Genomic DNA, 10067 nt, shown 5'->3' with positions numbered 1-10067 from the left:
TATTATTATTATTATTATTATTATTATTATTATTATTATTATTATTATTATTATTATTAATATTGTTATTATTATTATCATCATCATTATTGTTATTAGGCAGCCTACATCCCTAGTTGGAGAAACAGGATGTTATAAGCCCAATGGCTCCAACAGGACAAAATAGCCCAGTGAGGAAAAAAAAATTAGGAAACAAATAAACTGTAAGAGAAGTGATGAACAATTTATATAGAATATCTTAAGATCAGCAACAACGTTAAAATAGATCTGTCATATATAAACTATGAAGAGAGACTTTTTCTATCGATAAAACTAGAAAAGGACAAAGTATGGATTTGTTTAGACTTTATCAAAAGTCACTTGAAGTCAACAAAGCTTGGGAAGACCAAAGTTTAAGAGGTGTTTCGGGTGAAGATATTCTCTTTTATCACAGGATCAAATTCCCTGTTTGAGAAAATCACTGTTTCTCTTATTTTTTCTCTTTTACCCAATTACTAAGTTTTATTATTTTTTGAAAGTTTTATATGGGCTAGATTCAGTTTATCAATCTGGTTCTTGATAGGATGAAGAAACGGAGTCTGGTGCGTAAAGAGGTATTTGCGCCAGGGTACATAAACTGTATATCCTGATTTCCTGTGACTTGAATATTAAAAAGTTACATATTTGGCTTTTATTCGGCAGATTGAATTCGCATTGGTTTTATTATGTTTTATAGAAGTGACTTTCATGCTTTTTTTGGTTGTTTGCCACGAACCGGGGCAGTAAATAACATGTGGGTATATATTTATTGTAGCACAATATTCCATATGAAGGAAATAACTATTCCTGGTGTGTTTATTGATATTTTGGACTATTATGCTACAGATAATTAGGGAAAATCCATGTTTTTTAGATTTTCGACCTTATAAAATTCCAAAAGCTATGACTGAAAACCTACAATTTAAAAGGGAAACAGCTGTACCCTTTGCCTACCCTAGGACTAAACACTGTGCTAGCTGTTTCCCAGCCAGCTTCACTCCTGACAAGGTAACACTAAACATAATCATATTTTGTAATAATCATATTCTTTTCTCAATAAATCAATAAGAAAAAAGATTAATTATATTACTAACAAAATAGCAGACCTACTTTCACTCCTTCATATATAAAATAAAACTAAATTATTCCTCTCAAATAAACGAGAAAAGTATTGTTAGTTTAACTCAATTATACTGGAAATAAAGAAATATACTCTGTAGAAAGATATTTTCAGAATGGCGAAAGGAAAAAATATCACCTTCATATATTGATAAAATCTGTCTAAACAAACGTCCCTGTCTGGTGATCGTCAGACTTGGGTGCGAGTCCCACTCAAACTGGTTGGTTCCTTTAGTCTGAAACCTCACCATCCTTGCAAGCTAAGGATTAGGGGTTTTGGGGAGCATATAGTTCTACCTGCTGAGTCATTATCAGCCATTGCCAGACCCTCTCTGGTTCTAGCTTGGATGTAGAAGTGAGGGGCGCTGATACATGAGCGGACTTCAAAACCTTTTAATGACAAAATATGACCTAGTTTGAATACGCAAAGAAAATGTAACGTTGATAATCAGTAATGTATTGAAAGGAATGGCAAAACTTTATCATAAATTCAGATTATCTTTCGATGTTGAATAAACGCCTCTATCAGGAAATTTAATTTTTATAATATACGTTTCAGATCGAATCATTTCTTAAAGGTATATTGTAATATGAGGCTATTTTACTTCTGAATAATTTTAGTATTTCATCACTTTTTTTCAAAAACATTCCAAACATTATGAGAATGTTGAAATTCCTTTTCTTTGTAGATACAGAAATCTTAAATTAAAAGTAACGAACGTTGCTGCTTCAACGTTATAATTCCATAGAAAGAAATTATAATATTAATCATAATTTGCAGATATTAAGTTATTGTCAATAATTCGGTATTTAAGAAAGAAATATCTTTCTCCTATTTCTATTTATCATCATCTATTGTGTAACGAAGTGGTGAAAAAATTCTAATTATTATTATTATTATTATTATTATTATTATTATTATTATTATTATTATTATTATTATTATTATTATTATTATTATTATTATTATTATTATTACATCAGACAATTAAAATTTCAACTGGTTAATAAAACATGAATCGATTTAGATGTGATGATTTTAGTTTCATCAATTTGAGTTAACAATCATTATAACACAACATTATTATTATTATTATTATTATTATTATTATTATTATCATTATTATTATTATTATTATTGTTGTTGTTGTTGTTGTTATTATTACCTAAGCTGCATCTTTAATTGGAGAAGTAGGATGCCATAAGCCCGAGGACTCCAACAGGGAAAAATAGCCCATTAACGAATGGACATAAGGAAATAAATAAACTATATGAAAAGTAATGAAAATTTTAATAAAATATTCTAAGAACAGTAACAATATTAAAACAGATATTTCCTATGGAAATTATGAAAAGACTTATGTTACCTGTTTACCACAAAAACATTTGCTGCAAATTTGAGGTTTTAAAGTTCTACCGATTCAACTACCCGATTATACAGATCATCAAACAACTTGGTCACAACTGGAATAGAATTTCATTTTTATTATTTTAGTATTGTTATTGATACTAGTAAGCTACAATCCTAGTTGGAAAAGCAGGAGGCTATAAACCCAAGGGCCCCAACAGGAAAACTAGCCCGGTGAGGAAAGCTAATAAATAAATTTTAAGAAACGTAATGAACAATCACAAAAACTTATTCCAAAAACAGTAATAACGTTGAAACATATCTATCATATAGATCTGTCCGCCTATTCAATATAGAATATTTGCTGCAAGTTTAAACTTCTCATATTAGACAGGTGATGTGTCTCCAGACATTGGAACTAGTAATCACCTTAATTAGCAACTTTATATTAATCTTTCATAATCTGGGGATGATTGAAGCGTGTACTGACGGCAAGTATTTACGATGCCACTTTGTACTGTATTAGAAAAGAAATGACTTCTCTTTTAGATAAAATACAATAGAGAATATTAGAGAAAATTTAAATTTTTCAGATTATGGTAAAAATATATCATATAAAAACGAACTTGTCTCGTTTAATTTCCTGTATTTAAGGAATTGGTAAAATGACTATATGACTTCTGTTATGAGGAGAAACTCTTCAGGGCAAAGGTATAATCTGTGTTTTCTCGGAAGATCTGACAATCCGAGTGGCTTAAGGGAATGTCATTTTTATTATCGTTATCAGTATTATTAGTATTACTTACTAAGCTACAAAACTAGTTAGAAAAGCAGGATGCTATAAGCCCAGGGTCCCCAATAGGGAAAATAACCCAGTGAAGAAATGAAACAAGGAAAAATAAAATATTTTAAGATCAGTAACAACATTGAAATAAATATCTCCTATATGCGCAGAATAAGAGGAAGAGTAATTGATAAAATAGTGTGTTAAAGTGTACCCTCAAGCAAGCGAGCTCTAAACCAAGAGACAGTGGAAGATCATGGTACAGAGGCTATGGCACTACCTAAGACTAGAGTACGATGGTTTGATTTTGGAGTGCCCTTCTCTTAAAAGAGCTGCTTACTATAACTAAAGAGTTCCTTCTACCTTTACCAAGAGGAAAGTAGCCTCTGAACTGTTACAGTGTAGTAGTTAACCCCTTGTGCGACGAAGAATTGTTTGGTAATCTCTAAAGTGTACCCTCAAGCAAGCGAGCTCTAAACCAAGAGACAGTGGAAGATCATGGTACAGAGGCTATGGCACTACCTAAGACTAGAGTACGATGGTTTGATTTTGGAGTGCCCTTCTCTTAAAAGAGCTGCTTACCATACCTAAAGAGTCTCTTCTACCCTTACCAAGAGGAAAGTAGCCCCTGAACTATTACAGTGCAGTAGTTAACCCCTTGTGCGACAAAGAATTGCTTGGTAATCTCATTGTAGTTAGGTGTATGAGGACAGAGGAGAATCTGTAAAGAACAAGCAAGTCTATTCGCTGTATTTGTAAGCAGGGGAAAAGTGAGCCGTTACCAGAGAGAATGATCCAATGTAGTACTGCCTGGCCAGTCAGAGGACCCCATAACTCTCTCGTGATAGTATCTTAATGGGTGGCTTGTACACTCTTTAACCTACTACCTTTGCCTTAATCTCTTCTGGGATTTTAAGATTCAGGTGTAATTTGAAAAGGTAATTTTACATGCGGGCAATCAACAATACGAATAGCAAACTCAAAGTGTAACTTCATTAAAGAGAGAGAGGTTAAAAAGTTATACATTTTAATACCAAAAACGGCTATAAGGAGGCTAAGGATTATAGAATTACATTTCAGTATAAACCGAATAGTATATAAAAAGATAATTCTAATATTAACTAAATCAATAGTTAGCATGCAAGTTCTTCGAAATCCTTATAAGATTTCGATTCATTTCCGCTTGAACCGAATATTATATTGAAGATAACATGTTAGTAGCATTCTTAATTATAACATTCATTCATTCAAGACATTTCTATGGTTTTGTTTGAAATTCTTGTAAGATAAATAATTTCTTAAATTTCATTAATATAAAAAAATCCAATTAGCAAATTCTTTCACATATAGATGAAATAATATTACGTAATGTCTTTGCCGAGACGAAATATTTACTCTAACAGGGTTGTTGTGGCCTATTAATTGCCGGACTGGGGTTCGAGTCCCACTCAAACTTGTTAGTTCCTTTAGTATATGCAACCTCGCCATCCTTGTGAGTTAATGAGGAAGGTTTGTGGGAGCCTATAGGGCTCTCTGATAAGTCATTAGCAGCCCTTGTCTGGCCCTCCATGGTCATAGCTTCGGTAGAGTGGAGCCTTGAGAGCTGATCATATGTATATAGGGTCAGGTGCTAGGGCACTGTTCTGCTTGTTAGGGCAATGTCACTGTCCCTTTCCTCTGCCATTCATGAGTCGCTTTTAAACCTTTAATAAGTAAACTTTTATTTCTATTTAAACATTTTTACTTTAATACGGTTATAAGATATAAACGTCATTTATAATGCATAATATTAGAAATATTTTCGATAAGCATATTCTTTCAATTATCACAAATAAACCAAAGTCTACTACGCACTGAATGATACATAAATTTTCCTTATCAGGGAATTTTTTATTTCCTTTATTTCTAGTTATTCCTCTTCCCTTTTCATTTTATGGTCTCTTTCTTCCACATAACAAACGAAAATAGGCGAAAAATGTTGTATGGTACAAAACAGGGAAAGATAATCCCTTTTTAGGCAATTGGACTTGATTAGAGTAATAGTGAAAAACCCATTTAAATCTGAAATGGAATTTGGAGGCTGATCACTTAATGGACGTACCTTGGCTGTTGATGTTAATTATCTCTTCCCAAATAAAATTTCATAGTTTATTAATTCGAATCATTTGCCTTTACTGAGAGATTACGTGATAATTTATGACCTGGTAATTTACTACACTAATTTCCAAAGTGATTTACCATTAAATATTTTGGAATAATGTTGTAGTACGGATTTAAGAGTCCTTCCAATTCTTGGGCTTTGTCAGACATCTATCTTGTAGCTTAGTTAATAATAATAATAATAATAATAATAATAATAATAATGATAATAATAATAATAGTAATAATAATAATAATAATAATAATAATAATTGTCGCGAACGAAGTGAGTGACCTTATATGGAATATCAAAATTCTATTGAAGATATCTCGTTTAACCCGTAGCAGTCATCCTCTAACTAAATGAAATATATATATATATATATATATATATATATATATATATATATATATATATATATATATATATATATATATATATATATATATATATATATATATATATATATATATTTATTTATAAGATAATTTTTTTTTGCACATTTAAACGTGTTTCTTTCATATTTTAAATTAGCCATATATATTATTACATTAAAGTCTGGATTCTCTTAACGACCTCGGGATCAGAGCCCAAGGCGGAACCGCCCAAAGACTATGATATCGGACCGGCGGGGATTTGAACCCTCGCCAGGATATCTGTATGCCAGTGACATCCTGGCGAGGGTTCAAATCTCCGCCTGTCCGATATCCTAGTCTTTGGGCGGTTCCGCCTTGGGCTCTGATCCCGATGTCGTTGAGAGAATCCAGACTTTATGTATTAATATATATGGCTAATTTGAAATATATATACATATATATCTGCATATATATATATATATATATATATATATATATATATATATATATATATATATATATATATATATATATATATATATATATATATATATATATATATATATATATATATATATATATATATATAAGCTTTGTTTTGCCCAATTATCATGTTCTTACCTGATATAGTAATGCCCTGGCTGTCCCTTATGTTCATAAGTAACGATTTTTAGCTAAAATATCAGTGAGGAGAAGCAAACTACTCCCAGAATCTTACAGATATCCAAAAGACTTTCACAGAATTTCATGGGTGTTATGAACTACATTCATACCAAGTTTTGTATTGATACTTGCCATAAAAAAGTCACAGTAGATATTTTTATATATCCGCCGGAGGCCGATTTTCTGCGGTGCAGTGAATTACTCGTAGAATACTTCACATACTGAAATTTCCAGGGATTTATAGGGAGGATATTTACTTTTTCCATAACCATTTCTATGTTGATATCTGTCTTAAAAGAGCCACGGTATACGTTTATATCGCTATGGGTTGAATGGTTATTTCTGGCGGTGGAGTTAATTGTTCCTAGAAAAATTCATATATCCAAATGAAAGTTTTATGTATTGATGGGAAATAGTTTTTCTATTCCTGCAAAATTTAATAGTAATATATACAATTAAAAAACAGATCTGTCATGTGGCCTTGTTAAATGTGATGTTAAATGTAGCAACATTAAAATTAACTGCGTGATAGTGAGCCATTTCAACGAGGGAAAATACTGATCTCATAAACAATATCTGTCCCGAGTTCAGCTAGTAATAATAATAATAATAATAATAAGAATCATAATGATAATAATAATAACAACAACAACAACAACAACAATAATAATAATAATAATAATAATAATAATAATAATAATAATAATAATAATAACAACAACAACAACAACAATAATAATAATAATAATAATAATAATAATAATAATAATAATAATAATAATATACCATAATGTCTGATTCTGAACTTTCAGAATATATATATATATATATATATATATATATATATATATATATATATATATATATATATATATATATATATATATATATATATATATATATATATATATATATATATATATATACATATATATATATATATATATATATATATATATATATATATATGTATATATATATATATATATATATATATATATATATATATATATATATATATATATATATATATATATATATATATATATATATATATATATATATATAATTAAATATTCAGCTGCACTTTTTTATTCGGGCTTTTTTTTCTCTTAGATATATATCAAGACTCCCTCAAACACACCATTTCCGCCATACTTCATTATATCACTCGTAATCCTATCAATCAATAGAGTGTTACCTTTCACAAACTTCGTAATATCCTTTCTAATTACATTCATAATCCATTCCAAAAGCATTTTTAGCCTTTCTATAATCAATTTGAGAATTGCTTCAATTAGCTCTACCCCTCTTCTATCTTCCACATTCATTTCCTAAAACATCTCTTTAGGTTTATCTTTTACTCTGTCTTTCATGTATTTAGTATTTCTCATTATATTCACTTCACTTCCCCCCCTCTCTCTCTCTCGCTCTCTCTCTCTCTCTCTCTCTCTCTCTCTCTCTCTCTCTCTCTCTCTCTCTCTCTCTCTCTCTCTCTCTCTCTCTCTCATCGTCTGCTCTTCTCACACTTGCTCTCCTTTTCTATCATCCATTTGTTCCTCTGATGATATTTGTTTCTCCTTCTCTATATCTTATATCTTCTCATCAATCCGCCACTTCCTATTTTTATTCTGCTTGCTATCGGGTCCTTCCTCCTCTAATAAATGACAAAATATCCCAGAAAGAATAGAGTATGCTTTAAGATTTAAATAATCAGAAAGTAAGGTAAATTTGTAACTATGAAAAAAAGAAAAAATAAGAAAGAAAAAACAATCTAGATTGAAGTTTGGCTGTTGATCTCCGTAGAGTTTTTTTTTCCTGTCCGGTTATCGTTCGAGAAAGTTCTGGATGAACTCATCTTAGCGTTGTCTCGTCTGTCCTTCTGTGTTCCCCAGGCAAACGAAACATATAAATAAACACTGTGTTGTTGTTGAAGACAAATTAGCTCATAAATTCATTAAGTATCCCTGATCAATTGCATTGTTATATCAACACTAATTAAAGAAATGTAATCAATATCAATAATGTTGTAAGGGTTAAATAATATAGCTAGATGTCTTCTTCTTTCCCACCGATGTCCTTACATTAAGGGGTCAGTTGCCTAATGCGCTCTCTCCAATGCCTTCGATCAACGTCAGACTCTGTATGAGAAGGTAAATAAACTGAACTACGAAAAACACCCGGAATCCGGTCAAATTATTATTATTATTATTATTATTATTATTATTATTATTATTATTATTATTATTATTATTATTATTATTATTATTACTAGTAAAGATACATTCATGGTTGTTAAAGCAGGATGCTATAAGCTGTAAGCACGATAACTAATAAAAATAACTGCAAAACCCATTATCAGGAATATAAAAAATTTTTTCTGATGTTTGTATTGAAGATTCTGTAACAGCATTAATAAACAGTACAGAAACCACACCTAATATATATGTCGTGATTATTTTGAACTAGAGGAGATTATAGTTTTTCATTAAAATTGTTCAAATTTTCAAATTAACGCAATTACAGGGAAACTAACCCAGTGAGTAAAGGAAATAAGAAAATAAATAAACTATGTGAGAATTAATGAACAGTTAAAACGAATGAAAATAAAAAAAAAATTTAATTAAAATGAAATATATTAGGAGACTAAAAGAAAACTCGCCCGAAAAAGTCTTTTCTCATTTCAGCTTCTTTAGGGATTCTTGAATTTAAACAAAGAAAAGGAAAACTTTCAAGTCAATCCTATAAGAGGATGAATTTGAATATTCTATGCAACCTGACATGATAGAAGAGAAAATAGTTGTCTCTGAGATGAAGAAATATTTCATGAAATTAAAAAGTTTTGGAGTTCCACAGGATATGAAAGTAGTCTGTTTTCCACTTTTGCTCAAAAAAGAGAAAAGTTTTATTTCCGACAGGCTCATAAGTGAAAATCACAATTTTTAGTAAATGGATCATGATCTTTATATAAACCTATTTCTGGGTGGGGATACTTTAACGTGGTGGAAGGGTTTGTGTATCGCCATAATCAGCAAAGCTGTAGCAGTCGGGGACACCCATATTAGGTTGGTTTGCTGCGAGCGATCAGACTAAATCTCCCTCCATCATCCATCTACAGTTGCCCAGCGTGGTGATGAAACTGATTAAACCTCAGACATGACTACGGACATGCAATGGACAGGCTAATGTTATATTTGTTGTTATTGGTTATAGAAACAAGGTATAATATTTAGGTTTACGGTTTCCATAAAACGATTTATTCTCTTAAAAATCGCAAATCAACTACTCATTAATTTAAATCATCGAGCACCACAATCTCAAGTTCTAATATAAACAAGTTTGTATCTAGGTTACATCTCTTTGCTGGTTAAAGTACCTTGGAGGTGAGGCACACAATTACCTCAGATCTAGATTAACACCTTCGTAATCAGAAACTTTTTAGAATTATTTCCTTTTTATGTTTATATTTATATTCTTATATATTTTTGATTTTTTTGATATTTATCTTATCTGAATTTACTTTTGTTTCTCTCTCTCTCTCTCTCTCTCTCTCTCTCTCTCTCTCTCTCTCTCTCTCTCTCTCTCTCTCTCTCTCTCTCAGCATGTTTTTGTATCCATCTAAGCACCCCTAAAGACGGT

The sequence above is a fragment of the Palaemon carinicauda genome, chromosome 32, assembly GCF_036898095.1.
Source record: "Palaemon carinicauda isolate YSFRI2023 chromosome 32, ASM3689809v2, whole genome shotgun sequence".
Classification (NCBI taxonomy): domain Eukaryota; kingdom Metazoa; phylum Arthropoda; class Malacostraca; order Decapoda; family Palaemonidae; genus Palaemon; species Palaemon carinicauda.
Note: the sequence above shows the minus strand (reverse complement) of the source record.